General features: G+C 48.2%; 1 pseudogene; it reads right to left on the bottom strand.

Annotated features, from left to right (window-relative positions):
- Nucleotides 1–16527, bottom strand: part of LOC123142312 (disease resistance protein Pik-2-like) — a 46778-nt pseudogene that overhangs the window by 16632 nt on the left and 13619 nt on the right.

Here is a 16527-nt window from a genome sequence, read left to right as displayed (position 1 = left end):
AAAATTAAGATCAAGATGACAAGTTTCATGGTTATCATTATTCTTAATAGCATACAATTCATCACAATAATCATCATAGATTGCAACTTTGTTCTCATAATCAATTGGAACCTCTTCCTAAATAGTGGAATCATCACTAAATAAAGTTGACACTCTTCCAAATCCACTTTCAAAAATATTATAAGATTCAACATCCTCCAAAATAGTGGGATCATTACTTCCTAAAGTTGACACTCTTCCAAACCCACTTTCATCAATATAATCATCATAAATAGGAGGCATGCTTTCAACATAATAAATATTCTCATCAAAACTTGGGGGACAAAAAATATCATATTCATCAAACATAGCTTCCCCAAGCTTGTGGCTTTGCATATCATTAGCATCATGGATATTCAAGGAATTCATACTAACAACATTGCAATCATGCTCATCATACAATCTAGTACCAAACATTTTATGGACTTCTTCTTCTAGCACTTGAGCACAATTTTCCTTTTCATCATACTCATGAAAGATATTAAAAAGATGAAGCGTATGAGACAAAATCAATTCCAATTTTTTGTAATTTTCTTTTATAGACTAAACTAGTGATAAAACAAGAAACAAAAAGATTCGATTGCAAGATCTAAAGATATACCTTCAAGCACTCACCTCCCCGGCAACGGGGCCAGAAAAGAGCTTGGTTGACGGGGTGTGAGTGCCGCTTACCTAGCCTCCCCAGCAACGGCGCCAGAAAAGAGCTTGATGTCTACTACACAACCTTCTTCTTGTAGACGTTGTTGGGCCTGCAAGTGCACAGGTTTGTAGGACAGTAGCAAATTTCCCTCAAGTGGATGACCTAAGGTTTATCAATCTGTGGGAGGTGTAGGATGAAGATGGTCTCTCTCAAGCAACCCTGCAACCAAATAACAAAGAGTCTCTTGTGTCCCCAACACACCCAATACAATGGTAAATTGTATAGGTGCACTAGTTCGGCGAAGAGATGGTGATACAAGTGCAATATGGATAGTAGATATAGGTTTTTGTAATCTGAAAATATAAAAACAGCAAGGTAACAAGTAATAAAAGTGAGCACAAACGGTATTGCAATGCTAGGAAACAAGGCCTAGGGTTCATACTTTCACTAGTGCAAGTTCTCTTAACAATAATAACATAGATAGATCATATAACAATCCCTCAACATGCAACAAAGAGTCACTCCAAAGCCACTAATAGCGGAGAACAAACGAAGAGATTATGGTAGGGTACGAAACCACCTCAAAGTTATTCTTTTGGATCAATCTATTCAAGAGTTCGTACTAGAATAACACCTTAAGACACAAATCAACCAAAACCCTACTGTCACCTAGATACTCCATTGTCACCTCAAGTATCCGTGGGCATGGTTATACGATATGCATCACACCATCTCAGATTCATCTATCCAACCAACACAAAGTACTTCAAAGAGTGCCCCAAAGTTTCTACCGGAGAGTCAAGACGAAAACGTGTGCCAACCCCTATGCATAGGTTCATGGGCGGAACCCGCAAGTTGATCACCAAAACATACATCAAGTGGCACGTGATATCCCATTGTCACCACAGATAAACACGACAAGACGTACATCAAGTGTTCTCAAATCATTAAAGACTTAATCCGATAAGATAAGTTCAAGAGGAAAACTCAATTCATCACAAGAGAGTAGAGGGGGAGAAACATCATAAGATCCAACTATAATAGCAAAGCTCGCGATACATCAAGATCGTGCCATAGAGAGAACACGAGAGAGAGAGAGAGATCAAACACATAGCTACTGGTACATACCCTCAGCCCCGAGGGTGAACTACTCCCTCCTCGTCATGGAGAGCGCCGGGATGATGAAGATGGCCACCGATGATGGGTTCCCCCTCCGGCAGGGTGCCGGAACGGGCTCCTGAGAGGTTTTTGGTGGCTACAGAGGCTTGCGGCGGCGGAACTCCCGATCTATCTTCTTATTCGATGGTTTTAGGGTATATGGGAATATATAGGCGAAAGAAGTCGGTCGGGGGACGCTCGAGGGGCCCAGGAGACAGGGGGTGCGCCCAGGGGGTGGGCGCGCCCTCCTATCTCCTGGCCTCCTCGAAGCTTCCCTGGCTTGTACTCCAAGTCTCCCGGATCATGTTCGTTCCAAAAATCATGCTGCCGAAGGTTTCATTCCGTTTGGACTCCGTTTGATATTCCTTTTCTTCGAAATACTAAAACAGGCAATAAAACAGCAATATGGGCTGGGCCTCCGGTTAATAGGTTAGTCCCAAAAGTAATATAAAAGTGTATAATAAAGCCCGTAATCATTCAAAACAGATAATAAAATAGCATGAATGCTTCATAAATTATAGATACGTTGGAGACGTATCAAACTCCAATCCTTCCATCTGCATCAGATGTGAAGAAGACCAACACTACTGGAATCAGCTAATTTGCCATCTGCCAGCTCTTTGCCGTCTGCTAGCTGACGGCAAAGAAGCTCTTTGCCGTCTGCCAGCTCTTTGCCATCAGCTACCCAAAAGCAGACGGCAAAGAAGCTCTTTGCCGTCTGCCAGCTCTTTGCCGTCGGCCAGCTGACGGCAAAGAATCTTTGCCGTCCGCTGGCGGACGGCAAAGAGTGAGGTGGCCCCCACCCCCCGCCCGTTTTTGAAAAACTTAACGGGCCACCTCTTTGCCGTCCGCTAGCAGACGGCAAAGAGGCAAAAAAGCGGACGGCAAAGGGGGGCGGACGGCAAAGAGCCTACTACCTAACGGCCCGTACCCCCGCCCGTTACTCGCTTCTTCCCTCTCCCTCCCACGCCGCCGTTTCTCTCCTCCCACGCCGCCGCCCGCCGCGCGCCGCCGCCGCCCCGTCGCCCCCGCCGCCCCGGCTCGCCGCCGCCCCGGGGCCCCGTCGCCCTCACCGCCCCGGCCCCCCGCCGCCCCGCGCCCCCCGCGCCCCCCGCCCCCGCGCCCCCCGCCGCCCCGTCGCCCCCGCCGCCCCGGGGCCCCGTCGCCCTCACCGCCCCGGCCCCCCGCCGCCCCGCGCCCCCCGCCCCCCGCCGCCCCCGCCGCCCCGGCTCGCCGCCGCCCCGGCTCGCCGCCGCCCCGGCTCGCCGCCGCCCGGCTCGCCGTCGCCCCCAGGCCGCCTCCTCCACCGCCCCGCCCCCTCCTCCACCGGCCTCCTCCACCCCCCAGGTGAGCCCCCATTTTTCAGTTTTTTTTTCTTTTTTTTTCTTTTTTTCCTTTTTAGTTTTAGTTTTAGTTTAGATTTAGTTTTAGTTGTAGTTTTAGGTTTAGTTTTAGGTTTAGGTTTAGTTTTAGGTTTAGGTTGTAGAAGAAAAAAGAAGAAGAGGAAGAAGAAGAAGAAGAGAAAAAGAGGAGAGGAGGAGAAGAAGAAGAGGAAAAAGGAAAGGAAGAAGAAGAAGAGGAGGAGGAGAAGAAAAAAGAAGAAGAGGAAGAAGAAGAAGAAAAAAGAGGAGAGGAGGAGAAGAAGAAGAGGAAAAAGGAAAGGAAGAAGAAGAAGAGGAGGAGGAGAAGAAAAAAGAAGAAGAGGAAGAAGAAGAAGAGGAGGAGGAGAAGAAAAAAGAAGAAGAGGAAGAAGAAGAAGAAGAAAAAAGAGGAGAGGAGGAGAAGAAGAAGAGGAAAAAGGAAAGGAAGAAGAAGAAGAGGAGGAGGAGAAGAAAAAAGAAGAAGAGGAAGAATAGGAAGAAGAAGAAAAGGAAAAAAGGAAAAAAGAGGAAAAAACCCCGACCCGACACGGCACCCCGACCCCGACGCGGCACCCCGACACGGACACCCCGACCCCTAGACCCCGACCCCGACACCCCGACCCCGAGCCTGACCCGACACCCCGACCCCGACACCGACACGGCACCCCGACCCCGACCCCGACATCCCGACCCCGACCCCGACACCCCGACCCCGAGCCTGACCCGACACCCCGACACCCCGACCCCGACCCGGCACCCCGACCCCGAGACGGCACCCCGACCCGACACCCCGACCCGACACCCCGACCCGGCACCCCGACCCGACACCCGACCCCGAGACCCCGACCCCGAGCCTGACCCGACACCCCGACCCCGACACCGACACGGCACCCCGACCCCGACCCGGCACCCCGACAAGACACCCCGACCCCGAGCCTGACCCGACACCCCGACCCCGAGCCTGACCCGACACCCCGACCCCGACACCGACACGGCACCCCGACCCCGACCCGGCACCCCGACCCCGAGACCCCGAGCACGATACCCCGACCCGGACCCCAACCCCGACACCCCGACCCCGAGCCTGACCCGACACCCCGACCCCGACACCGACACGGCACACCGACCCCGACCCGGCACCCCGACCCGACACCCCGACCCCGAGACCCCAACCCCGACCCCGACACGGCACCCCGAGACCGACACGACACCCCGACCCCCGACACGTCCCGAAAAGGTGTTCTTTGGCCTTCCAGAAGCCGACGGGGTCATATATTTGTGAATTATTAGTTAGGTCATATATCTTTCGATTTTGTTATGAAAAACATCATATATAATTGTGTTGATCGGGTAGTTTTAAATGTGCAGTTGTTTCATCGCTGCGAGGTTTGGTGTTCGACGACCTGGCCGTGCGTTTGACGAGCTCTGCCCCTTCGTTCGTGGGTGAGCACAAATGACATGTCCTCCTCCCCCATTAATTATTTGATCTATTCCGATGAAACTTGATAGCTAGATATATATGTGTCTTGAATTATCAGTATGCGTAACCAATATGTGTCTCCCGTTCGAAAGCGTCATAGTTATAAATATGCATGCATTTGCATATTTATAACCTTGATTCTTTCGAATTGTCCAACGCTATCCATGGACAGCCCGAGTATGTTTAGATTGGGTTCGTTTTCCCATATGCTTTGCTCCGGATCCGACGCATAAATTTCGTCAGTGCCTCCCCTGTTGTTCTCCGGGTACACATCCTCTCTGTTTATGGTGCGGCAATTGGGAAAAGAGGACAGAGGCTGAAATGGGCAAACACCTGCAGAAGAGTGGTTTTACGCCCGATTATACGGTGTGGACATTTCATGGTGAGTCTGCCCAACGTGACCGAGCCGAGGTGGATCGTCGTCGCACCGACGAGCATGGTACCGGTATGGAAAACATGGTGCAAGACTTTGATGATGCTCGGGATTCGGACGAGGAGATGGAGGAATCTGCAAAGGCCTTCAATGAAATGTTGGAGTCTGCAAAACGTCCGCTCCATGAGCACACTGAGCTTTGTCAGTTGGATGCCATCTCACAAGTAATGGCTCTGAAGGCTCAGTTCAACTTGGGCAGAGAATGCTATGATGTAATGATGACAGTATTTGGACGCTTTCTACCCAAAGGCCATGTAATGCCTGCAAACCTGTACCAGTCGGACAAAATCCTCCGTGCACTGAAGATGCCCTATGATAAGATACATGCCTGTGAGAAAGGATGTGTCTTGTTTAGGCTTGACTATGCGGACTTGAACTGTTGTCCCATTTGCAAGTCTTCCAGGTATGTTGTGGTAGACAACGGTATGGGTGAGAAGACACAGACCAAAATCCCCGTTAGTGTTCTTCGGTATATGCCAATCGTACCAAGACTTCAACGTCTTTTCATGGTCGAAGAGACGGCCAGACAGATGACATGGCACAAAACGGGCAAAAGAACCGAACTAGATGCAGATGGGAATCTGATGATTGTACACACATCGGATGGTGTTGCGTGGAAAAAGTTTGATGAATTACATGGTGACAAAGCGGCAGATCCGAGGCATCCTCGAGTCGGCATCAGCACGGATGGGTTCAGTGTGTTTGGTATGACGGCAGCCCAATACAGTTGTTGGCCCGTATTTGTCTTTCCACTCAATCTCCCCCCCGGACAGATTATGAAAAGAAAGAACATTTTCCTGACGTTGATAATTCCAGGGCCCAACTATCCGGGGAAAAATATGAATGTGTACATGCAACCGCTTAAGGACGAATTGCAAGAAGCCTGGGATAATGGGTTCAAGACATACGATGCCTATAGCAAACGGAACTTCATAATGCGTGTCTGGTACATGTACTCGACGCATGACTTGCCGGCGTATGCGCTATTCGTTGGCTGGTGTGTGCATGGAAGGTTCCCGTGCCCCACATGCAAGGGAGCTCTTGAGTTTCGTTGGCTTCAGGCCGGTCGCAAGTTTTCTTGCTTCGACATGCATAGAGAGTTCCTGAATCCTCGCCATAAGTTCAGGAAAGACAAGAAGAACTTCATCAGAGGTAGAGTTGTCAAAAACTCTGCACCACATGCATTGACAGGCCAACAGACCCTGGATCAGTTAAACGCTCTCGAGCCAGATCCCGAGCGTCCAGGGTACTTCAAGGGGTATAATTCTAAGCACGCCTGGACTCACAAAACATGCTTATGGGATCTGCCTTACTTCAAAGACCTCCTTTGCCCACACAACATCGACGTGATGCACACTGAGAAGAATATCGCCGAGGCACTTTTTGGTACATTGTTCGGCATAGATGGGAAGTCAAAGGATAATACTAAGGCTAGAGTCGATCTGGAGGCGCTATGTGATAGGCCGTTACAAAACATGAAAGAACCGAAAGGAAAGCAGAACTGGACGAAGCCAAAGGCATGGTTCAATCTTGGAAGGCCGGCTATGAGGGAAATTATCTTGTGGGTGAAAATGCAGTTGATGTTCCCCGATGGGTATGCAGCGAATCTACAGAGGGGAGCCAGTCTTGATAAATTGAAGATATTTGGTCTCAAGAGTCATGATTGGCACATATGGATTGAGCGGGTAATGCCGGTGATGTTGCGTGGCTTCATCCCTGAGGATGAATGGCTAGTACTGGCAGAACTCAGCTATTTCTTCCGTGTTCTTTGTGCGAAAGAACTATCGCCTAGCGTGCTAGAAGAAATGGAAGAGTTGGCGCCGGAGTTGATCTGCAAGTTAGAGAAGATCTTTCCACCGGGCTTCTTTAATCCAATGCAACATTTGATTTTGCATCTCCCGACCGAGGCAAGATTGGGGGGGCCCGTGCAAAATCGTTGGTGCTACCCAACTGAGAGGATGCAGAAGACGCTTCGACAAAAATGTAAAAATAAACGTAGAATTGAAGCATCGATGGCTGAGGCATTCATCACTGAGGAGGCGGCAAACTTCGTGACAGCACACTACGAAGCCAAAAATCGTCATTTGCATAATCCGAAGCCTCGGTACAATGCTGACGACCCTAAAAAGGGTGGATCCAACCTCAGCCTATTCAAAGGGAATCTCGCACCAGCCAGTGTTTCAAATCCAGTATCTTTGGATAACGAACAATGGCGGACCATTTCGTTGTATATCTTCAACAACCTGATAGAAGTGCGGCCGTACATCGAGTAAGTTCTCGGTACATAGTTTCGCAACTTCTATTTCCTTTGAACTGCTCTTATTCCTGGATATTTCATACAGTCGATACGTCGCCTTATTCTCGTATGGAGCGGTGATCCAAAAGGATTCTGTCGAAGAGTATGAGCTTCTCGCAAAGCAAGGTGGCGGCTATCCCGGTTTCATCTCTTGGTTCAAACAAACGGTAATTTCTATTAGACTTGTAGGCTAATTTGTAGGCGGCTATCCCGGTTTCATTCGCTAATTTGTGCGTAATGCAACAATCCTTTCATATTAAACTTGTAGGCTAATTCAGAGTCTATGGATGCCGAATTGAGACAAGTCGCTAATGGTTTTGACTATAAGGTCCGTTCATTTGACAAATACGACATCAACGGGTATCGCTTTCGTACCTATGGCAAAGAGCTATCTATGGCCGACCGAAAGTCTACAAATTGTTGTGTATCTGCTATCGGCGAAGGAGGTACCGAGTATTATGGGAGAGTTGAAGCAATTTATGAACTTCTATTCTATGGTGAAAACCCACCGAATGTCGTAGTCTTCAAATGTTATTGGTTTCAGCCGAAGGAGACTAGAAGAACTCATGAACATATAGGGCTAGTTGAAATCAACCAAAGCACCCATTTAGATGTTCCTGATGTCTATATTACGGCTCAACAGGCAACCCAAGTATTCTATCTACCGTGGGCCTGCCAAACTAATCCAAATCTGAAAGGTTGGGATGTCGTTTATGAAGTGCCGCCACGTGCTAGACTATCTCCCCCAAAGGAAGAGGATTATGAACCTCACATTAACCCAGACACATATGAAGGAGAATTCTTCCAAGAGACACGTCTTTCCAAAAAGCGTTTCAAGAACCGCTATACTTCACCCCAAAACATTGAAGTAGACAGTGACAGTGAATCCGACATCACCCCAGAGGAGGAACAAGAAGAGCCGGAACAAGAAGAGGTTACTGCTGCGGATGACCTGTCATTGCTTGACCGATTACGTCAAGGTGGCCTTGCACATGTTGATGCCACTGAACCCTATGAGCCCGTCATTGATTATAGTGATGATGATGATTATGCATTTATTGATGATACTGATCGAGATTATTAGTAGTGTCAGGTATTAAATTTTTTAATGTTGTACTTGATGATGATACACTTAAGTGATACACATATTATTATTCATGTCGGTCTTTTTTTTATGTTGTACTAATTTCGTTTACTGTTTGTCATGGCAGGTGTTGAAAGATGGTGGGCGCTGGTCGGGAGCGCGCCAAGGCTCCTTCTTCCTCGGCGCGTGGTCTGAGGTCTTCGATTCCAGACGTACCTCTTCGCCGAGCGTTGCTGGACAGTATGTCCACACCGCCGGGCCCTTCTTCGTCCACCGCGGTGCCCAGCAGGGGACGAGGTAGGAAGAGAGGAGGTGGGGCACGTGGTCGCGGGAGAGGAGGTAGGGTGACTGCTAGGGCGCCTTCCTCGCCGCCACCCCCAGCTGTTTCACCCGAGCACGTGACTGCTAGGGTGGACTCGTCCGAGGAGGAGGCTACACGGACTCCGGTCCACGAGCCTCCGGTCCACGGGTCTTGGGCCCACGAGCCTCGGGTCGACTGGCCTTCGGCCCACGAGAGTTCGGCCCACGAGACCCCGGAGGAGCACACGTCCGGATGGGGTACCTGGCCGGATCAGCCCGAGGAGCCGAGTGGCCATGCTGATGATGGCGGGGAGCCGACTGATCTTGAGGAGGAGGGTGGCACCGTCTACCAGCGTGGTGCTACACGGCTCCCGTCCGTGCCGGCGACCCGCGAGCAGAGGTGGTTGATCTTCCCTGATGGGGAGAGGTACGTAAGTGCATTTAAAATTTTTGTACCTTCTGCATTCACGTTTCTTCAAATAACTAATGCGTTGGCCTTGTCATGCTGCAGGGGTTGGGACCACCATCATAGTGTCCGCCGGCCCAACTCCGTCCTTGGAGTTCTTTGCCGGCAAAACTTCCCGGGGTTTGTCACGTTGCCTGGTGAGGGTCGGCTTCCAGAGCTTGGGTTGAGCTGGGAGCACTACGTGGCTGCCCCGGCCCCGCCGGATGTCATTATCGACGGTGTCGTGTGCGACACGAGGGCAGACATGGTGATCAGGACGTTCTGGGTAATTTCTCCTTTACACATTTCAAAATCTTCAACTAGCTAGTTATTAATTGTACTAATCAATATTGTCTCATTTGATTGCAGACATTCTACAGGTGTGAGGAGGGATACGAGGAGGACTGCGCAAATGTTATCGAGAACGTCTGCAAGCGCCTACTCCAGAACTTACGGCACGAGGCTCGGGTGCAGGCTGTTCGAGACTACTACGCCTTGCGTGGTATCAAGAAGACCAAGCCGGCGTGCCGCGATAAGTTCCTGAGTAAGGAGCAGTACATGAAGGTAATTCTTAAGGCCTTCTACTTAAGTTCCTTCATTTAGTAATTCTTAGCCGTAGCGCTCAAGTTTCTATTTGCTAACTTAGGCGCCTCCGAGATGGTGTGCGGATCGGATGGATTGTTGGGAGGTGTTGGTCGATGAGTGGTGCTCACAAGAATGGCTAGCCCTCCACAACCAGGCCAAGGACAAACGTGCCCAAATGGAAGGTGTGCCACACCATCAAGGCAGCTCCAACTTATATCAGTTCGGGCGCAACTGGGTATGTGGTTTGCTTCATGATTCATGCAATTCATTCATCATGCTAGCTTGAGCCCTTTAATTACTAACTTTCATTGCTTCTCTCTTTCAGGCACGCCACAATAAGGCGGATAAGGTGCCAGAGGTGTACGACCTGTATGCCATGGCCCACACTGGCTCTTACAAGAAAGTCAAGGCTTTCTCTCAGTCTGACCTCGATGATGCAAACAACTTCACCAACATCTCCTCCCACAACAAGCTCGTGAGATATAGAGATGAGGGGAAGGCGAGGAAAGGGGAGGACTTTAACCCGAGCCAGGGTCCCATTGATCCAGAGCTGGTGATGATATCTGGTGGCGGGAGGTCCCATGGCTCCATAGCCATTGGAGATGGACTTATCCGTTGTCCTAGCACTCTCCCGGAGATCAAGGCGCGCCAGTCGAGCTCCGCTCCTGAGATAAGGCCTCGTGAACGGCCAGTGCAACTCGCCATCAAGGTTAGTGATACGTACTCAGTTATCTGTCTCCATTACATTGTGTGCGCTTCCATCAATGATTACAAATGGTCATGTGAGTGGTGTTGCAGGCTGCTATACAGACTGAGAGAGATAGAACGGAGAAACTTCTGGCAGAGGCGGCGGAGAGGCAGCGGGAGATGGAGGAGAGGACGAGAAAGATGATGGAGGAGGAGAGGGCACGGAATGACATGCAGGCAAGGGCCATGTACGAGCTCCTTGTGGTAAGTTTCTTCTGCAGATTACTTGCTAGTCTTAACATTTGAGTCTCATTACTAACTAGTATGACTCTGTTCTGAAAACCAAATGTGCAGTCTGTGTGCGAGAAGTCCGGTCAGCCCGCTCCGCCGATGCCAGTGATTGCTCCTGGGAGCACGGTGAGTTTAGTTTGAATGGACATTAGTTGGTAGTCTCAACATTTGAGTGTCGTAATGCTAACGAGACATTGAAAATGATCTTTGTTGCAGCTTAACTCCAGAAACGCATCGCACGATCCTTCTCCAGGTAGCGGCACTAGCCACCCCGGTCCTACACCTCCCTGATCACGGTAAGTTTCTCTAGTGTTTTGCTTAACAAATGCATAAAGACCTAGACTTAGCTTTATTTCCTCCAATATGCTTACCATAATGACCTAGAGTTAGCTTATTTTCCTCCAAAATGACCCATTTTACCTAGGTTAGCTTATAAATGATGCAGTTCATCCAAGTTAGCTCAAAAATGACCCATTTCACCTAGATTAGCTCCTAAATGATCCATTTACCTACGTTAGCTTTAAAATGGCCCATTTCACCTACGTTAACTCCAAAATGACCCATCTTACCTAGGTCATCTCATAAACGATCCATTTCAACAAAGTTAGCTCATAAACGATCCATTTCAACTAAGTTAGCTCAAAAACGATCCTTTTGACCTAAGTGAGCTAAAAAACGACCCATTTCACCTTAGTTACCTCAAAAACGATCCATTTCAACTAAGTTAGCTCAAAAACGATCCATTTCTAACTTTCTTATTTTGCCATTTTGCAGATTTCATTATGTGCTGGATGGAGTGCTTGTTCTACTCTTCTTCTTCTTGTCTTCTCATTCTTGTCTTCTCATTCTTGTCTTCTCATTCTAGTCACCTTAGCTATGGAGTGCTACTTTATGTATGGATGGAACTTGTTTATGTATGAAATGATGGATGGAACTTGTTTATGTATGAAATGATGGATGGACCTTGTTTGTGTATGAAATGATGTATGAACTTGTTTATGTGATGAATGCCTGTGAAATATATCTATATGTCATATATATTTTCTGTGCAAATTGTGGGATTTAACAAAAAACAGAAAAAACAGACAATATGCAGGCTCTTTGCCGTCTGCCACCGACGGCAAAGAGCTCTTTGCCGTCCGCCGCAGACGGCAAAGAAGCCACGTGGCAGCCAACTGTGCTTCCTGGGAGCTGACCCATTTGGTCAGTTTGCCTACAGTGGCAGACGGCAAAGACTTTGCCGTCCGTGGCGGACGGCAAAGAACCTGCAGTTTGCCTACAGTGGCAGACGGCAAAGAACCTGGCATCTAGTGACGTGTAGATGACATCATAAGGCGGACGGCAAAGACCAAAGGCTCTTTGCCGTCTGCGGCGGACGGCAAAGGTCTGCCGTTAGCCACTTAACGGACTGACAGCGCAAATATTGCCGTCCGCCCTCTTTGCCGTCCGCCGCAGACGGCAAAGAGCCTTTGCCGTCCGCCGCCAGGAAGCAGACGGCGAAGAAGCTGTTTACCGTAGCCTTCTTTGCCGGAGCCTTTTGCCGTCCGCGGCTGACGGCAAAGGTCTTTGCCGTCCGCCTTTCGAGCCTTTGCCGTCCGCCATGGCAGACGGCAAAGTAGCTGTTTCCTGTAGTGCAAGGCTGCAGAGCGTGCAGCTGTGAAGAAAAGGAAGGCATCAACTTCATCAGATTCTTCAGCTCCAAAGAAGATGAAGCCTTTGACAAGCTCATTTGCAAATCCCATTGATGTTGTTCCTATTTCATCTATGCCATCAAAGGACCTTGTTCCTTTTGATGAAGATTATGTAATTCCAAGTGAATCAGATGAAGAAATTCCTTCTGCTGCTTCATCAGAGCAGTTGGATGAAGAAATTGAAGTGGATGCAATCCCTTCAACACCAGTTGTTTCCTCGCCCATGCCTCAGTTTACTGCTGAAGAGGCCGGCGTTGAAGAAATGGAAGATGAATATGTGGACATTGGCTGCACCACACCCGTGCTGAATGATGACTTTTGGGAAAGTCAGCACCCCAACTCGCCATTGTTCACACCACTCCAGCAAATTCCTCAGTCCCCCGTTGCTACTGAAGTACAAACAGGATCTGAAGAACCTCGTGCAACCCCATCTGTCCATAAAGAAATTCCAGCCACTAGTGCTGAAGAAATTGTTAATGAAGAATTGAAGACCCAGGCTGCAACTGAAGAAGAGCCTGAAATTCCTCAGCCTGTTGATCCTGAGATTGTGATTCCTGAGGTGGTGATGCAATTGACTGATACTCCTTAGCCCAAGCCAAAGGATCCCTTCTCGAAGAAGCAGAAATTCAGGGCTGAATATTTCTTTGGCCAGAACGGCCCCAACACTTGTTTCTTGTTCTGGCTTTCCAACCTCATCATGGGAGTTTCCATAAAATTGCCTTACCAAGCACCGGAGGAACTCTTGTGGATTGAAAGATGGCTTTCCAACCTCATCACGGGAATTTTCATAAAAATTGCCTTACCAAGCTCTGGAACTCTTGTGGATTGAAAGGATGCATTAACCTAATCCAAGCAAGAAATCTAAACCTTTTTAATACCTTTGGGTCATCATAAACCTCCTGGATGGCAGATGTCTTTCCAAGGTCACCACTAGTTCCCCACATGGAGATCACCCTGAGGTTCACATCGTTGCTGGTGACTAGCTGGTGGAGGTTCACCTTTGATGACGAGTCTTGTACCACAGCGATAAACATTGCTGTAGTGGCGGTGCTGGCCTGCTCCTCAGTCACAGTAGGCTTGGAGCCCGAAGTCTCCTTGATGAGGCGATAGCGCAGGTTCCTGTAAGTGCATCTAGTGCCCCTTAGTGATTTTGGTGTATTGAAGACTTATAGGTTAAGGGACTGATGTGTTTGTGAGTGTTCACAGGTTTATAAGTCTATGAGGAGTTTGATATTTACAGAGAAAGTCGACCCCTAAAAATAAAGTTCTTCGACTGAAGACTTTGGATTTCTGAAGACTTTGAAAGTGGAGAAATTGGTGTGACCTTGAAGACTTGGAATTCATTCGAGGAACATGAAGCGTGAAGACTTTTGTTTTCGTAGTTTCATTTTCTCTTTCTTGAGTCATAGGAAACACCGTACTGTTAAAGGGGTCGAGGAAATACTAAGGAAAAATTTCCATGTGATGCTCAACTCAAAATCCTACACCTACCAATCCCTTCGAGTGAAGCCATTGGAAATCTCATACAGTTCAGTCAATTTCTTCAGTGACAGAGACGAAGTTCTTCTGGTTGCTGTGGAATTTGTTCTGACTGAGGAGTTAGGAATTTGCCAGTGCAGATTGCCTACACAGTGAGGAACATGATAGCCCTGAGGAATTTGAGAGTCCAAATTCCGACCGTTGCTGTGCTACGCGCCAGCTGTCCCAAATTATCTACCCCACCTAACGGTCATATCATTGAAGGGCATTTATGTCTTATCATGTTGGGCTGCTCCCTAGGCTATAAATAGCCGCGCCGCCCCCTACAACCACTAGCTGGTTGGCTGCTCCGAGAGAAACTGACACTTGTCATTTGAGAGCATCCCATCCTCCGAGGACTTTGAGCGAAAATCATCAAGTGAGGAAAACCCAAACCAAAACCCAAACACCTACAAACCCAAAGTGATTGAGCATCACTGAAGAGATTGATCCCGCGTGGATCCGACGCTTGTTACCTTTGAAGACTGTGCATCTTACAGACGGTTAGGCGTCATGGTCTAGAGCATCCAAGAGGAATTTTGGATCGCCAAGTGACCGAGTTTGTGAAGGTTTGGAAGTCACCTGAAGACTTACCACGAGTGATTGGGCGAGTTCTGTGTGACCTTAGCTCAAGGAGAATACGGTCAGGACTGTGTGTCCGGGACTGGGTGTCCTCAGGTTTAAATACCTAGCCGCTCCAACCAGACGTACAACTGTCACAGCAGTTGGAACTGGTCTACCAAATCATTGTCTTCACCAAGCCTACTGGTTCTATTTCCTCAACTCTTTCATTTCCTCATTACTGTGTTGAGTGCTTGTTCATATCTGTGTTTGAAGACTTTCTCAATTTCCTCAGTTCAATTTCTTCAGTCTGTTTGTCTTCATCCTGTGTTATCCTGCGTTTACGCTTTCTGTACTCTGTGCTTGTGAAAGTGCTAGTTATCGACTAGAGGGGGGGGTGAATAGGCAATTTTTATGAAAGTCTTCAAAACATGGGAGTTTCGAAGACAAACAATAGAACCGAACCTATAAACATGCAGCGGAAGGTAGACTACACTAGACAAGCCATAGTCGAGCAAGTATGAAGCTAAAGCATGAAGACTAATAGCAGCCAGGTAGTATGGATCAGGATGGAAGATGGTATGAAGCCAATCAGAACAAGTAGTCACACAGTGAAGTAAAACATGTAAAGCAATCAGGCAATGACTTCACAAAGACAAACCGTAAGTAAAGGAGTGTGAGAGATAGAACCAGTGTGTTGTGAAGACAAGGATTTGTTCGACCAGTTCCAGTTGCTGTGACAACTGTACGTCTGGTTAGGGAGGCTGAGATTCAACTCAGAAGACCGCGTCTTCACCTTATTCCCCTTGAGCTAAGGACACCTAGTCCCCGCCCGATCATTCTGGTAAGTCTTCAAGGTAGACTTCCAAACCTTCACAGACTTCGTTCACCGGCAATCCACAATGACTCTTGGATGCTCAGAACACGACGCCTAACCGGCTGGAGGATTCACAGTCCTCAAGTGTAAGAAGTCTTTAGATCACGCGGACAGAAAGACTTCAGTGATGCCAAACACTCTTTGGGCTCTGGGTGTTTTGGGCTTTGTCCTCGCAAGGATTTCTCTCTCTCAAACTCTTCGGAGGTGGGTTGCTCTCAAATGACAAAAGCCGTGCACTAACTCTGAGCAGCCACCAATTTATGGTGTAGGGGGTGGGCTATTTATAGCCACTAGGCAACCCGACCTGATTTGTCCGAAATGACCCTGGGTCACTAAGGAACTGACACGTGTCACAACGGTCAGATTTCAAACACACACGGCAGCTTGACTTGGGTTGCGTAAAGCCGACTCATCCGACTATGGATAAGATTTGCTCTCATTGTCTTCGCTCGAAGACATAGGTTTTGGTTGAGCATCACATCAGTCACTCTGACTTTGTTCACTTGGACCCCACTTAACAGTATGGTGGTTCCTATGACTCAACAAAGAAGAATATGAACAGCGAAGAAAGCTAAGTCTTCGCGCTCCAAAATCTTCACGCAATGTCTGCTCACGTCATAGTCTTCAATGTGAATATCTTCACATACCACCATTTTCTTCAATGTCTTCATACATTTTTAGGGGTCATCTCCGGTAGGTAAACCGAATCTTGAGGGACCACTACCTGTGTTATCCTGCAATTCTCACAAACACATTAGTCCCTCAACCAGGTTTGTCGTCAATACTCCAAAACCAACTAGGTGTGGCACTAGATGCACTTACAATCTCCCCCTTTTTGGTGATTGATGACAAACTGGTTGAAGTTTTCAACGGGGATAAAAGTATGTGAAATTGTAAGGTATTTTAGGTATTGTCTTCATAAGTAGCAAAAGGCTCCCCCTGAAGATGTGCATATAAGTATTTTGCTTTTGGAACGCAAATGCACATGGCAGGTTGTACTTGTGGAGATCCTCTTTAACTTATGAAGGCAATTTATCATGCATTAAATCATATAGCGAAGATAATGATATGCATAATGAAA

Source organism: Triticum aestivum, chromosome 6D, assembly GCF_018294505.1.
Source record: "Triticum aestivum cultivar Chinese Spring chromosome 6D, IWGSC CS RefSeq v2.1, whole genome shotgun sequence".
In the NCBI taxonomy this organism is placed as follows: Eukaryota; Viridiplantae; Streptophyta; class Magnoliopsida; order Poales; family Poaceae; genus Triticum; species Triticum aestivum.
Note: the sequence above shows the minus strand (reverse complement) of the source record. Positions and strands in the feature narration are given on the sequence as shown.